We start from the raw sequence: 16,956 nt of genomic DNA on the forward strand, positions 1-16,956 counted from the left end.
TACACATAGATTTGCGAAGTAAGAGATTGTGTCTTGTAAACATTAGGGACGTTCTTTTTTGTACGACAAAAAAGTCAAGTTGTTATAATAAAAGATTAATAAAACAGTGAGTTATTGTGGAGTTTTGTTTACATATACTTGATACGTTAAACTTTATTAATTATATTAAAATTTCGAGCATTTTTAAAATACCTTATATTTCAATTTCTTCTGAATATTAGCAAATCGTTTCTACTTGTATTTAAGAATCACAACAATAATATGTTTAACAAAACTCTAAAAAAAATAAATTACATCTAACGATCAATAAAATCTCAGATTTTTGTCGTATTTTTACTTAATATTAAACTTGAATTCATCATCTTATTTGAAGGAGACAAAGATATATATGTTTACTTACATATTACGCGATGTTCCTGAAATAACAATACGTTTACCAAATTTAAAAAAAATAGAGAATATCTAAAGGTTTATGAAGTTTCAAACTTGTAACATTTTTACTTAATATTATCAAGTGTAAATTTATCGTCTGATAAAGTACCCGTTTAGTACTGCAAATGCTTTGAAGCAACGGATAGACCAATTATATTGGTCAATTTATTTGACCTTTCGAAGCATTCGCAATACCGAGAGTAGATTTTGTTCTCAGCTGAAGGAGAGCATTTATTTGTATATTACACAATATTCTCGAGATGTTAACAATCATGCGAGTACAATTAAATGCGATATGCTAAACATCTTTTGGTTTTAACGTTGCAAGTACTTGAACAATCACTTAAAAGACCGCCTTGTTCGAAATATAGAATGTCACGTGACGTGCCAATCCGCGGCAATTTCGCGTTGTTACGCGCGGGTTCGAACGCGATCGTAACTGCTCCGTGTTTGTGGTGTCTTTTCAGTCGTAAAAAGTGCATACCGCATGCCGACGAGAGTCGGTAGTGTCGAATTCAGTGACGGGCGATCGTTTAAGCGTGTTATTTGGTTCACGGGAGTATGATTAAACGTGATGTCGTACGATGCTTATAACCAGTGTTGATCATGCCGCATCGGAACTACGAAGTCGGACCGGTGAAATGAAGTAAACGCATACGCCTCTACCCGACAAAACTAATGCTTTGAACTTGGCGTTTTCGTGCTTCAGTAAGTCTTTGTCCGTACTAATGTGCAGTATATATAATGTCTGTACTAATGCGCAGTATATATAATGTTGCGTCGAACCTTGTCTGGGTCGTTGATTAGTGTCGATTCTGTTAAGGATTGACTGCGTAAAATTCGTGAGTCTGATTGGTGTATGCTCTTAATTTTAACTGAATCTAAGAGCATGTACCAATCAGATTCGCGAATTTGACAACAGTTGCAAAACAGCTTTTTCTGCTGAACGTAGCCATTGTCCGCCATTAAAATGACCAGTGAAGGTCGGCCATTACCCATAAGACCCCTGTGGATCTGACGATAATCGAAGAGCGCGTACATTACCGACTGTTTCGAGCCTCCGCTATAAATATCGCCACGATTAGTCTATAATGCATTATCAATTTTATAGTATATCGTTCTCCTCGCGATCTGGCATAAACTCTCGTAAGGCGTTTATTATCATGCTTGATAGTATTTCGTCAGCAATGGAAATGACGCGTATATTTGGGTATTTCAGCAACATCCCAATCTGACTGCAACGATGTAGCGGCGGTCTCAATTCTTGATAATAAAAGGGATAACGCTTCGCTATGCGGGTACCTAGGTACACCCGCTTGGTGTGCGATAAGTTAGGCTATTGATCTTGTTGCTAGGTGGTCCGCGGGTGCTGCCACTGCCGCCGCCAGTAGAGCGGCGGCCGTTTCGAACGGCTAGCTCGGCTTCGCGTCGGGCACAGCAGATGGCGGCAGCGACGCGCGCGAGACAGTCCGCCGCGGAGTGACAGCTCGTGAACTGTCAGCGGCGGTAACCACGGGCGTCCCGTTGCGTTCCTGTTGTGAACAGACGTACCGCGGCCGGCCGGTGTGAAATAGCGCGACGTTTCCGTCCGGCAGGTCTCTCGTCCCGTCCCGATCGTTTCGCGCGCGATTCATCGCGAAAAAGAGCCGCGACCGCACGGTGGGTGCGCACGCAAGGGAGAACGGCTCGTCGCCGCTGTCGCCGGCTCGGCCAGTCTACTGGAAGATTCCATTGCGAGTGGGCTTTGAAAAAGTTCCGGACCCGTCAGCGAGTTTCCGCGGATACCGTCGCCGGGACGTCGTCACCGGACACATCAGGTACTGTGATCAGCAGCCGGCTGTCGAACGCTGATCGTCGTTTGTTCTCGCGAAATTCGCCGCGAGTGAATGAGTGAGTGAGTGAGTGAGTGAGTGAGCGAGCGCGCGCGTGAGAAAGAGAGAGAGAGAGAGAGAGAGAGAGAGAGTGAGTGAGCGAGACGGAAAGCGCGAGAAGAGGGTTGGGAGGGAGCGAGGTAGGTTGAGGTTATTACGGCGGCCGCTCTCTGGGTTCAGCTGGGCTCTCAGCTGATGCACCGACCGACCGGTTTGCTGCCTTCGAAGTCGATTCCTCCGACGACGCGGAGTGCTGCATTTGTTCGCGATCGTCACGCTTCGCCGCTGACAGTGACAATCTCGACTAATTAATCCCGGGATCGCTTGATCCTCACAGGATTATGCATGACTAGCTTTCATTCGCACGGGAAGGGCGAATTTCGTGAAAGGCCGCTTGATTAACGCTCATCGAGCCTGTCGCTTTTGCTGAAGGCGCGATTGCGATTCGCTGAGGCGGACAGTTAACCAGGCTCGGCGGAATCGAACGCTCTCGCACGACGCGAGTCTCACCCCGAGAACTGGTGACAACACTCGCGTCTGCTGTTTGTTCGAGCCGTTCACTTGAAAACCCCGGGAAGGTGTCATTTCGTCTCTTGTCTTTCTCACATCGTTCCTTTGTTCTCGAAATTGTCGCTGCAGAAATTTCGCTTGTTTTTCTCTTGCGTCTACAAAATTCAACATAAATTCAACATATAAATATAATTTATTCATGACATGACATTTGATGCCAAACTGAGACTGTTGTCATCTACGCGATTAATTATTATTTAAATTTCGCTCTGTTGACGCCTATGTGATTATCATCACAACTGATCCTACTATTTCTGGTATATGATTGTCGAGACTTAATTAGATATGAATATTAATTTTAAACATGTCCCGGGAGATGTTACGTGATACTGATTGGCTGTTTTAAATTCTTCCAAATTCACGTCAAAGTGCGTTTGTCCAAAAACACACATATGACAAATATTTCGTTTCTGTTTCGATTTATTAGAATCGTGTGACGCGCGAATTTTGTTAATGACTTAAAGATTGTATATGACATCTCTATGTGTATGTATGTGATCATTTTTACTTTTTCGAGAGCCTAGAGAAAAATCAGATCCGTCATTTCATACTCTTGTGTATGCACCTTTTGCGATCTTGTCAACGACAGAAGCGACTTTTCGTCCTCTCGTACGCGTACGTGACACTTCGCTCACCGTCGGTTTCACTTCGTGAGATTCTCTCGCGGTATCGCGACGCATAGCGTCGACTCCCTCGATGCCTCGGACGTAGAAACGTACATCGACGACGCGCACTGTCGACGTCACTTCGCATAGTGACCGATTGGTATATCTCCTACAACGAAGTAATTATTTTGCCAGGGAAATCGCCACTCTCACGCGTAGTGTTCACGAGTGAACTTTTTTTGCTTCGTACATATGTATACCTCAATTATAAAACCATAATTGTATCCGAAGGAGCGAGAGTTTCCTCGAGTAATCGGAGGAAAAGAAGACGATTAAATATCAGTCGCTACGGCATCTCACCGTTGATTTCTATATACTGCATCTGTGAAACATTAGCATTTACCGTATCCGGACGACTGTATATTATCGAAGTTAACAATCCTTCAAGCTGTACTTGCAGAGATATATGTTGAGCATACTTTCCGAGATTCATATAAAATTCTTCTTTTATTTATAGATAACTTATAAATTTTACAAAATTAAAGTCAGCATATATTCGTCGCGTCTAGTGTCGACTTTCGTAGTACGTGTAATCATGAAATTTCTCATTATGTGTCTCTGAAAACAGGCCGGTATAATTTCAAGGATCCTGTCCGGAAGTAATCCCATGTGATATTATTCATCTTGACGTAGCTCGTCTTTATGTTACACTTGAGGGGCATTGACGGGGACTATATAGTAATATATGTTGAGCGAATTTAATTCTGTAACCCTTATTACGAAGTCTAATCCACGCTCTGCTCTTCGCGCGATGTTTCACCCATTAAAGGACTTTTGTGCGTTGAAACGGTATATACGATGAACATAACGGTTACGAACGCGATATGACCACAAATTATATCTCTCCCGAGGGGTAAATAAAAAGTAAGCGGTCTAGTCTCGAGACGAGGTGAGCGAGCTATGCGGCATGTAATTTTGTCGATCATTTTCGGAGCTCTGTGTGTGTGCGTGTATAACGCGAATGTAATTATACAGAGTATTCCGCGTAAATGTTCGACGGCAGTCCTTTTTTTTTATTAATTTGAAATTCATTCGTCCTCGATGAAGATGGGAAATACTCAAGGGCCAATAGTTTCCGAGTAATTAGCGATTCAAAGTAAGGCACGCTATACGAGATAATGAAACCATATTTTTTCGTTACTCTCGGCCAACTTTTTCACTTAATACGATTTTAATTCGAGGCTTGCTTTACGAAACCACGTTGGAGATTAGAAAGTCGCGTTAAACTATAATCGTTCATACAAATCATCGCGCAACTTTTTCGTTGCCGCGCTAGACGTGTTACATTTATAGCGCGACATACAAGATGCGGCTTGATAAAAACGTGACGCGATGACAATCTGCATACGGACCGCAATTTTCCTCTCTCTCACTCTCTCTCTCTCTCCCCCTCCCCCAACTAATCTTATACGATATATCGCTCAACAATTGCGCGGTGTAAACACGTCAGTATTCTACATTTGACGCGAGAACGCACGAGACGCCGCGAAAACCCTCTCGGTGGAAAGTCCTCAGTGGAAGCGGCCGAAGGGGAAGGATTACGCGGCAAACGAGGACGACTCTGTCGCGGCACCGTTATCGCTCGCGAATCGACTCGCTTTTCCGTGAAGCGCCGCGCGCGCTGCACCGTCGAGGTCACCGCGCCCGGCTGCAGCTGAGCTTCCAGCTGACGAGCGGAGGCTGCGACCGGTTCGCCATGCTCCTTCCTCCTCCTCCTCCTGCGGCTCATGCTCTCTTCGTCTCTCATTTGCTGCCCCCCCGCCGCGTGTTCTTTTTTTATCGACCACCTCCTTTTTCCCTTTAAATCGCCTTTCACGTGTACCGCGCGACTTTGCCTTCGTCGTCTCTCTCTCTCTCTCTCCCCCCTCCTCCTGCTCCTCCTGCTCCTCCTCTTCCTCCCCCGCTCGTTCTTTCCCCCTACAGAAGTTCGTATTGTTCATCGCGCGCAGTCGGGAACGGCCGACTTCGGTGAACCAGTTCCAAAGCGTTTCCTTGACGCGTCTCTTCGGCACGTTCCGCGTGACGGCGAACGCGCGCCGTCTCGAGTGACGCGAGAGAGTGCGAGAGAGGAGGGCACGTTAATTCGGGGTATACCGATGTGCGCGGCCGCGCGCTCGCCCTCCCACCGGAACGCATGCACTCACGCACACGACTGCACCGTGATTTTCGGCGTGCCGTTCGACGCGCTCGCGCGGTTTCGCGGGAGTCGTTCTTTCGGGTGATCATCGCTCCGGATGAGTCATTCGCAGCGGAGGAATGCGCCACTTTGTATCTTACTCGCTCGCATAATACCTACGTAAGTTCCTCCTTCGTCAACGTATCGATAGCGCCTAACATCGCTCGTCAATTCGATCGACAATACTAGGCAGCGGCCGCGAGGGGGTAGCGAAATACAACGATATCTTCGTGAAGAATTTTGTTAATCGCACTTCAAGTAGCGAGGCGAACCAGTCCCCAGGCAATAACTTCGTCCTCGTCGCGAGCGCGGCAAACGGCCGATTGTATTCACAAGAGGTCGTTTCGCGAGTCGGAGAACGATAAAAAGGACGGCGGCCGGCGATGGAATTCATTCTCTGGAAATCTAAACTGCTGAAAATCGCGATTCCGACGTCGAAATCGATTATTCGGTTCCCAATGACGCGTTCGTTTCCTCGCCGATTTTGAGACGACAGTCTCTCAAAGCGGGTATATCCGAAATTGACGGAGTCCCTTTGTATAGATTCGATCGAGCCTCTATCTTGTCTTTGCGCTCCCGACCGGGGCACGCACGCTACGCAATGCGAAATCGGGAAATCGATATCTCGCGGGCTCCGAGCAAAGTGAATCGTTCGGCTTTACCGATCCGCTTCGCCGGCGTTTTTAAAAGCGACGCGATTCGCAGCCAGAAAGAAACTCTCCGCGCGCAGTTAAATTGATCCTAATTGGGCCGCCGTCGGCGGCAGTAAAATGTTGCGATCCGTCGTTCGGGCTGCGTTTTATCGTCGCAACAACCGGTTGCATTGTGGATCGCTCGGATCGTAAAAACGCTGATTGTAAGGGGGCCCGTACGAACGCTATCTCTGCCATCGGGAGGGAGAAAAATCCACAGACCGGTATTTCTCGGCGCGCCGTCGATCCGAGTGTGTATTTCTCTTCTTCTTTTCTTCCGTTCGACCGCGAAACTCGTTCGATTTCAGCGACGTGAAAACCAGATAGCCGTTTCGCATTAATCAGCCGCTCGACCTGCTCGAACATACACAGGTGTCGTAGTTTTTAGTATCTCTTAAACATTTTTTTGTCTATTCGTCATCGATCTGCACGCGCGCACGCTTCAGTACACCTCATTCGACGAAATGAAGGTTAATCGACATGTGTCGCTTTTAGTTCATCTTCCTCTTTTTGCACACCACGTCTGCACGCTTTTTAGTGCCGCTGATGCATTATTCATCGTGGCAGACGTTGCTTATTCTCGGACGACGTGACACGCGCTGCGTTACTTCGTCCCGGCATTATTAAATAATTCAGATTTCTCTCCGCTCTCGTGGATGCATCTCTGCTTCGGTAATCTCGTTGCCGCGACGATAAGCGCTGATTGCCGTTACACCGCCGGTAAACCTGTCACCCCGGCTTGCAACCACGTTACGCGATGACACGCGAGAATCGTAAAGTCAACGGCGATGCCCGGCACGCCCGTCAACAATGCCAGCTCTCACAAATGGAATCCTCGTCCGACGTGGAATAAAATCGCAGTAATCCCGGATTTTATTACGCGATATGCGGAGAAATGAACAGAGGAAGAAGGAAACAGAAGTATATCGGTCAACTACCGGGAAGTACTTGCTGAAATGTTATATCGCGCAAATCCTCGCTCTCCGCTGAAGTCGATAGGTCTGTCGGCTTTACTCACGTCATCTTGTCCTGCCTCGCATTTAAGATAAAGCAGACGCGTAATCAGAGAACTTTACGAAGAAGAGAGGAAACAAAGTGTAGGAAGAGTGCAAGTGAAACGAGGGTATCCAGTTCCTTTGGACTTCACGTAATTTTATCTGAACACGAGAGTCCTCTTCTCGTCGCGCGAGTCATGCGCTTTGGAGATTACAAGATATTACTTCGGTAAAACACTTGGTCGGCCTTCAACGCGATGGAAATGTACCCTTGCTTCCCGGGGACTCGGTAGCTCCGGTTACGTAACGTAGATTGCAGTGCTTCGGTCGAGGGTTAATCTTCGCCCAACGGGCCAACTTCGCCGAAGCTCATTAGCGCGCTGCTCAATTCGTATCACACGTGGATACGAAATCATGATTCACGGTGACACCTCAGTCCTTGCACTATTGCGTGGTAGTTTCTCTAGCATCCTATTAAGGATACACGTGTACCTAAAAAATTTAACGACTGTCGTACGCAACGTGCGTTTATGTCTCTTGATTGAATGCAGCGAGGCGCCCGTGACAACAAATCATCCGATGATTCAACCAAATTATAAAAAAATGTTTAACGTATCGCGTCCTCTTACTCACACAATATTTGATGGAGTACTGGATAAATCGAATGTAAAAATATGGACAGTGTCGCGTATAAATAACTAGCTTAAACTACTCGGCCTTGTTCGCGCGGAATTCTCATATCTAGAACATCTAAACTTAAATTATCACAAAGTGTCAAGGAGATGGGAGTGTCCAGATTTCATATATTTCCTAAAGAGCAGACTTCTAAAGAGTAATTGTACAAAATTTGATTTATATCAAGGATTTTACAAATTAATAGGGATGTTTTACATGTATAGATTAGATAGATTTTTTCAGGAAGAGAGCAAGATAAATTCGTGAAAACATTTCATCAATGATTCATGAACGAAATTCATGTACATTTTGCCTGCGAGAAGGTCACGCGTGTCTATCTAATCTTCGTTCTGCCGGACTAATCGATCGATTTGGTTTTATTTAACAAAGGAATCGCTTATCCGACAGTATTGCTCAACCGGTCATTCACTAGATGTATCTCTTCTACCTCGGTTGGCAACTGGCGCTCGCTCGCAATGCGTTTCGTTGTTGCTAAGCGGCCGGGATTTCCATGCGCGGTGCAAGACGATTGCACTCGGCTTACACGCGACGCGACGCGTCACGGTGCGTCGTTGAGAACCGCTGAGGTGAGCACACCCGGTAGACCGCAGACAGCGAGGCGCTGCTCGTGCGACGGCGTGTGTCACTCGAGATTGAATAATCGCGTTTAGCGATTCGAAAAGTGCAATCGATATCGGTATATTCGCCCGCGCGTCGTTGATAACCGATAACGAACGTCATCCCTTGCGTGCAAGTATGCGTCGACGTCGTCGTCGTCGTCGTCGTTGTCGTCATTAGCTCGGCCAAGAGAGCAAATAGAAAGTCGCGCCGTGTCGTGCCGCGCGTCGAAGAAGTATGCGCCGTTCAAAGTGTCATTCGTTTGCGGCCGATTTTTATCAAATGTGCGGCGAAAATGTGTCGGACGCGCGCTTTATATCTTCTAAAGTGGAAGATTAATGGATCGCGGGTAGAGGCTGCTCGTGTTAAGTTACACGTAACTCGGTTAATTTGGTGTTACACGACGGTATTCTTACTTCAATTCCTAACATTTTGCGTATTCCTAACATTATGCAATTATATTTTGTGGGACATACAGTACTCTTGGTCTGTCAGACGCGGGTAGCAACTTTGAACTACCATAATTTTGTTGAAAATCTATATTTAAGAATACCTACCAGAGATATGGAAAAACCCATTAGTTATAAGATAGCGACGCAATAAATTCAAAATCTGCGTACAGATTTGGGCCATTTGGAAATTTTCCCAGATCCTCGCGAAAGTTGGTGAGCGATCGAATATTCGTTCGGATCTCTCATACCCGACATTGTGCGCAGAAGTTTAATCGCGGCGAGATTTTAATACGAACTTCCAACGATACGAAATTTCGTGGCGTCGTTTTGCCGCATTTACCGTATTTACCGAAAAAATTAATTCGCATAAACTCTATCTTATTATTGCTGAATAATTCGTTATCTCCAGTAAATTTCACCGCTTGGTTTGCGCCGTAACGTTTGCAGATTATTCGACATCCTGTAACGTTTGCTAGTCAGTATGTGCATGTGTACACGTATACGGGATATTCCACTTGTTGATGCGAACGAATTAATACACCAAACTCGAAGGTTGAAACTAGTAGCGATGCACGCAATATTCGTGATTTATTTCGGAGGAAACTAATTGTATTATCGAGCTAAATACTTTATCGCATCCTGCATATACAGCGTCTCTTTCCTTGGAACTATAAAATGGCCATAATGTGTACGTCCTATGTGTGTGTGCGAGTGAAGTGTAAACTATTAATTAACTCTGGGAATAAGCGAGCTTTCCTCCGTTACTATATACTATTAAACGAAAAACTTTACACATGGGTATCATAAAGGGAGAAGCTTATATCAGAAAACTTCGCGGTTTATCGCCGTTACCTCTAGACTCGCTGGCACATCGAGGTAACGTGCATGGAAGTGTACGAAGTAAAAGTCAGGCGTTAAGAGACGAAGTTATCAGCTATAATATCTACCGTATCTCCCTCTCTCTCTTCCCTTCTCTCTTTCTCTATAGAAACGCGAGTACGCGCCGCAACGCGTTACAATCGGAGAAGACTTGGGTGTTTGCTTTGCTGTTAGGTTAATGTACTTTTCTAAATCGCGAGAAGATGCACACGACTTGTCTCCCGCACTTGATACACTTGACATTCCACGTGATTTCGATAACAGAAAACGATCTTTCTGCTCACGGTAATATACAACGCGAAAAAGGCGAGTTTTGAAGGCATTTTCTAGCATTCGGGGCCTAAACTTAGATATTATTCGAAAGATTCACGTTTTATAAAGAACATCTTTGCTCCTCTCTTCACCTCTTTTGGTGAAAGATATCGGCATTATATAATCCAAAGTGTTATAATATGTCAGAGATGCACTTTGTTCGCGATATCAATTTTATTCATCAGTCATCGTTATTTGCGGGCCGTTCGAAAATACAGGAGCCGGACACGTGTCCGCGTTACGTAAGAGATAGGTACAGTTGCAGTTGTAAAGGTTTATGGCTGACGTGGCTTTAATAGCTGCTGCGCGCGATTACGTAAACGCCGTCCCGCCGTCGGAATTCGGCGGATCAGCGGAACAACGTTGGGTGTGCGCGGTCCTTTGGCGGCGAGAACGTATCGATTCACGCGTTTAACGTATCGTCGAACGGGCCGCCCACTCTTCGGGCCCGCCGCCGGCGGCGACTCTCAAGGCCTCTTTCTCTTTCTCTCTCTCTCTCTCTCGCTCACTCGCTTGCCGGATGGATTTTCGTAAACAAAATTTACGGTCGTTGAACTCGGCCCGCGGTGTGTTGCCCTGTCGGCGGCGCACGCGAGAGATCGCCGAGGTTAGCTCGTTTATTCTCGCTTGAAACGCGATTAGAGCCCCCGTCTCTCGGCCGAATCGTTCTGCTCAACTCAGGCGGGATTACGTTCCGGCATCCCCGTCGCGTCTCCCCGTCTTCATCTTTTCTCTCCTTCCGGCTGTTTGCCGCTGTCGGATATTGTGATATGATTAGCCGTAATTCGGCTAATAATTCGACCGGGCACGCCATAATATGGCTCGCCAGTGCGCCGCGGAGATGTCGGGACATGATCTCGAGTCGTCCTGATGCACGGACATTTAAAGACGTGGAATTCACCGCGAGTCCACTGTATTTTTCTGCCGCGGGCCATTTCGAAAGCTGCGCAGCAATACCGAGCGCAATTGTACGGCGCAATAAACTGATATGCTTCTTTGTGAGCAACAATTGGAGCGTCACGCTAATGGCGCTAATTCTAGCGGTAACTCATTGTTGTCGTATTCATTAGCGCTCGCCCGCTCGCTGCTGTCTATGTACTACGTGGGTTTTGAAAACGCCACGCGTTTTCCACTGCTCCGTCATGATTGTGCGCACAGATATTGCTCCCATTCGTTATATCGTTCGCCGGTTTTTGCAGCAACAAAATAAAGCGTTCAAAGATCAATGCTTAAAAATACCAGCGAAACTTGAAGGTTAAGCACTATTGCGACATCTAATAAGCGTTATCGTCCGGCTAGCGCACACGTGCTGATCCATGTGTACGTATAATTGTCACTCATTAAGGCGACTATTCGTAAGCACAGTGTTCAGCCTTCGTCGTCGTCGGAAAACTACGAGTAACTGGGGTGGAACGCGCGAGCATCACCGTCTTCGCGCGCGTTGCTCTTCTTTCTTTTTTTCCTTTCTTTTTCCTCCACGCCTCCTCCATTTTTCGGATTCGTTCGGCGTAATGTTAGCGCCGTATGCGGCGTGGAAACGGGGTTAAACGAGGCAAGCGCGGAAACTGCGGATTTCTGAAGTTCGCCGTTGTGTCCCCTGGCTGCCGCTGTGTACGCTGTAGCATTAAGCAATTTCCGAGGTAACTCGCGACATTTCGTTCGCAACAAAAGCCCGGCTGACGTGCGTTCCCGTTGCATATTTATCAGACGTCATGCCCGATAACAATCGGTCGATTTCTTAATTACTTCACACGTTGCACACGCTGGGACCCCTCTCTCTCTCTCTCTCTCTCTCTCTCTCTCTCTCTCTATCTTTCTTTCTCTCTTTGTCTCTCTCTTTCTCTGTCTCTCGTTGCGCGCGTCATGCCATTTTTCGCGCGAGCGAGCAGATGTGCTCACCAACGGAACACGTCGATTCCGACTGTGATTTTTTTTAGAGGGAGGGAGAGAGAGAAGGGAATATCGTTTAAACAGGCTTTCCGATATCGAGGTGGATGACCCGTTAAGATGTAGCGCGGAGTTACAAATTGTACCCACCAGCCGTTATACATCGGCGCGATCTATCGCGTATGGAAGACGAACGTGCGTGTCACATAGACACTCACAGTATTTCCCGATAGCGCAATAAAAAGAGGTATTCGGGAAACACGAAACGCGGAAAAATAAATGGGGAAGCCCTCTACCTGCCGCCCCCGCCCGCAAAACGCGCGGCGGGATTATAAAATATCAGGGTCGTGCGAAAATTTCCGCGATGCTATTCGATGTTTACAGGCGATCGTTGATCCTCCGTGTCCTTTCTCACGGTTCTCTCGGCGCGGTGTGGGTGCATCGCCGCCAATCTCTATGCAAACGACACGCTAAACGGTAGCGTTCACGCGTTGTCGCGAAAAAAGTCGGCTCTAACGACCGTGCGTTTTCCGACGTTTCCAATCGCTTTCGGTGATCGTGCGGCGATGTGCGCGTGAATCGTGAAAATTTAGGCGTTTCTATTTCTTCTTCGATCGTGCTGCGCGCGTTATTCACATAGCAGCACGCAATCGCGCCTTGTAATTTGATATTGAATCGTGGCTGGAAATCGATGTGTCCATGCGACAGCACAATAAAATAACAGCGACTGCGCGACAATCGCACGATAATTGCGAGAAAGCGCGTAAATTTCGCTTTTATTTATTTGCGACGGTTTAACGCGAAATAATAGGGGACTGGCTGGCTGGCTGGCTGGCGTAGCAATGCCACGCGCAAGGAAGTAATAGTAATAGTTGCACGAGATTTTGCACGAATCGTTATCGATATCGTATCGGTGATAGTTGGTTCGTTCGTTCGTTCGTTCGTTCGTTCGCTCGCTCGTTCGCGATGGAAACACGTCGGATGAACCGCACAGAAGCTGCGAGTGCAGGGGCGGGCCGCTGTGAGAGGCTGTTGCACCAGCAATGCCAATCCGACCGCTGTTGCACTCACTAGAGTTGCATGTGCTATAGCTGGCACGTTAGTGCCTACCGTCCTTTTTGCAAACATCGTTCGCCGCTCCTTCCGAGCGTGTGTACTAGCTTTCCCGATAGTATCCCTGACGGTTTCTGAGCGCTTGAGAACGTTTAGACGTTACTTTTCGGTGCTCACGTCTGTCCACGGATTGAGGCACCAAGTTTCGAATCAAAAGCCCGAAATATCTTATCGAGATTGAAATTATTTCCTCGAGCTCTCTGTCTCTGGAGGTGACTACCTTACGTCTCATTCGATAACAATTCCCAAAACTATTTTATCCAACAAGACAAAGCCATTTTTTAGCATTCTCGAATATTGTATATCGAAACTTGGTTCTTTGCGTAATCCGAAGTTCATTTTGTTATGCGAATAGGAGAAACACGGAAGGCAAGGCATGAGGTGTGTTGCATAATAATTTAATGGGTTCGCGAGAAATTTAAAAGTCCTTCGAGAAAGGACCCAACCCTCCGACGTTAGCCCGGAAACATCGATTGAGCGACGTCGGAAAAGCACCGGAGGAATAGCAGTTATAAACGCGTTGCGGCTTTTTTTCACTCGCAAGCTGAGATATATTTCTGCTATCATAAATAAACGGTCTATCGACCGCTAATAATCAATATTGCATTGTCCCTTTTTGCGGACTGTCGACATAATCCCTCGGTATTATACGCGAGAGCAGTACCAACGTCGAGACCAGTAATCATTTCACGTTGCGCTCTACGGTAGAATCCCAGCTAGATCAAGATTGAAGCCGTCGTGCTTCTCTCACGTCACGTTGTAGAATCGACCGGTTTTTTTTTTCGCACCGTTGATGGCGCGTTCTTTCGCGGATCCCCGGCGGGTCGTGCTAACGATTCCGCTTCGCGGACACGCCTGGTTTTCACCTATATATTTTTCTTTCTCGTCGCTGCACCGGCCGCAAGAAGACGACGAGAAAAGTAGATGGAAGACGAGACCGTATAATTAGAAAGTATATGTACGTAGTCACGTGGCCTTAGGTGGAGTCCGCAAATATCTCTCCAAGCCGTGGATAGCCAGCGACCGACGACGGTTGGTTTATTTGCACTTTTGGTGCGCTCCTTCGGTCCGCGACGTGTGTCTACGTGTGTTTTCCGCGACTCTCTCGCATCGTTGGTTTTCCCGCGCGATGCAGCTTTATTCGTAATTTTTAATCGCGCGGCCTAGGCTCTTGGCGTGAAATTTGAAAATTCCTTATATGTCAAAGCGTACAATTTGTACGAGTTGTACGAGCTGTTCTCGTCGACACTCTACGTCCCCTTTCATCCTCGGTGCTGACAGGAGCTGAAAGGCGATCACCGTTGTAGCCGTATGTAGCAAAATTAGCACCTGGTAGACATGTTCTGTCCTCGGGGCTATGAAAATTCGTTGGCTCGATTACAGGGGCCGATGAACACGTTCGGTCGATTTGACTCGGCCGAGGGAAAAAGGGCTGTCTCGAGCGATTTGCGACATGTTTGTGTAGGATAGGCTACCGTCAGTCTAGCCCTTCGCCTACCGAGCTTCTCGCCGGATCATTAAGTCCAGTAATACGATGAGAGCGACTAATTAATTGAATTTTCCTTCGGCCTTAATGACTACGGCGTTACTTAAACCGAGCTTGTCAAAACTACGAAGTTTCGCTTTATTTATATCGATGTCTTATCGGTAGCGGCTTTGGTATCACTTAAATGTTGCCACAATTAAATGTGCTTAATATTATCGAATTACCATTGTAAGCATAGGATACTAATTTTTTCCACTGTCCACGCAATTGCAAGATTCAATATCTCGGATTGTAATATTGAGAGGTTTAAGCGCCGCTCGCGATGGAAAATCGATGCCAAGGACACGCGTGACCGCCCGCCGCGCACTTCCTCACGAAAAAGCCTCGACTTATTCGCACGTATTCTCGCGTAAACAGACTCGTTATTCGCGATCGCATGATAAACGCTCCCTCGTAATGCTTCGCAACGCTTACGTCTAAAGGCGGCACTGACCAGTCACTTCTAAAGGTTCGTCTAGCTAGATACAAGCGCTTTGTAAACGCGAACTCTCGCGCTACATCGATATTACCAAAGCAATAGATACATTTCGCTTTCAACGTCGATTATTTATTACTTTAAACTAATGTTGATTGTGAGAGAAAAATATCTACAAGTTAATAAATATTTATTTGATGGGGACACTAACAGCATATTTAAATAATTATCTAAATTCTCTTGTTTAAATAGAATAAATAATTGCTTTCGTGAAAAACTAATGATTTCTTAAAGTTTTAAAAAAATGCATGTTTGCTTATTTTAAACATATTTTATATTAGAGTAGGAGAGTAAATATGCTGCTAGTACTCCCCTTCCAACTAAATAAATATTTAACAATTTTCACGTATTTTCTCTCTCAGTGTAGAAGAGAGATGTTGCATAATTTTCAGTGACCTTAATAATTTAATAGAATTTTTGCTTAAACTAAAAGTTGCCAAGCTAATTGATATTAGCAATTAAAACATTTAATTATTTGTCTTGGAGAAATATCATTATTAAAAGAAAATGTCAAAAATTGACTTTCTCTTTACGTCGTTTCTCCTTTGTTCTCTTGCGTGTACACACGTGATATTTGTCTTTTGATGAATAAGGACTTTGAGGTAATATCTCTTTCCTGCAAATAACCGACTTGTAGGAAATAGAGATTGACATGTTAGAGAATATTTCCGGGACGCGATTGAGATTTCGTCTTTCACCTACGGCTCCAATTTGCTAAAGTGCGTTCCGCGCGCACTTTGGAGTGGGCTTAAGGGAACGCGCCTTAAAGTGCATCGATGCGCCGCGCCGCGCCGATTACACAACGGAACGCGCTATTCACGCATGTAACGCGCGGCGCACCTTTCATACTCCTACATCTCCGCGCGACGCAATCACGCTTCGGGCACCGATGAACTGAACAGGGAGAGGCCACCTTGCCTCGGCGATTTGCACGGTATCTTAAACGGGAAACGCGCCGAGAAATCACGCGCGGAGATCCGTCTATTGTCAATTAATTATTCCCTCGTACTTTTTCCTATCTGTCAGGAAATGATACGACTGCCCGGCTGTTGCCGAACGACCGTTTGCGGCTTGTACATTTTCTCCGATCGAACGTTTCTCTTTTTCCATCTTTTTCCAAGACGCGCCATTAATATCGACCTGGATTCGTCGTTTAAAAGACCGCCCGCCGCTGTACGATATCGCGTCGAGCTCTCCATGCTCAGTAGCCATGAAGGCACCGGCTGTGGAAGGGACCTTGTTTGTTTTTTAATCTTTAATCTATACTTCGCCTACGGTTTCGAGTTACTATATTCATACGTAAGGCTACTCTATACAGAGTGCCACTGGCAATGTAATAATGCCACTCTATTTACCAATGATGCAAGCGAGTGTTTTAAAAGTTCCGACGGCGTTATGTTCGCACTCGTAATAAATAAAAACTGCGATCGCGAGCTGGCGTTTGAAATCATCAAGTCGCATCCTAGACATACTAGAAGATCGAACCAATATTCGTTTGGTTCGTCTCGCGAGCTCTGAAGGCTAGAAACATACTCGTGTAGGAAAGGGAGACATCTATTTTGACAATCGACTTTACATCGGTTAGCCTCTTATATTTA

General features: G+C 46.2%; 1 protein-coding gene across 1 annotated transcript in view; it reads left to right on the plus strand.

The window, feature by feature from the left end:
* The first annotated feature begins 1,889 nt into the window (after positions 1-1,889).
* Positions 1,890-16,956, plus strand: part of LOC116850279 — a 75,237-nt gene continuing 60,170 nt past the window's right edge. The window contains exon 1 of the mRNA XM_032828353.1: positions 1,890-2,249. The gene's annotated coding sequence lies outside the window, so the exon portion shown is untranslated. The remainder of the gene's footprint in view (positions 2,250-16,956) is intronic.

The sequence above is a fragment of the Odontomachus brunneus genome, unplaced genomic scaffold, assembly GCF_010583005.1.
Source record: "Odontomachus brunneus isolate Ranch 3 - 2012 unplaced genomic scaffold, Obru_v1 Obru_scaffold_140, whole genome shotgun sequence".
Classification (NCBI taxonomy): domain Eukaryota; kingdom Metazoa; phylum Arthropoda; class Insecta; order Hymenoptera; family Formicidae; genus Odontomachus; species Odontomachus brunneus.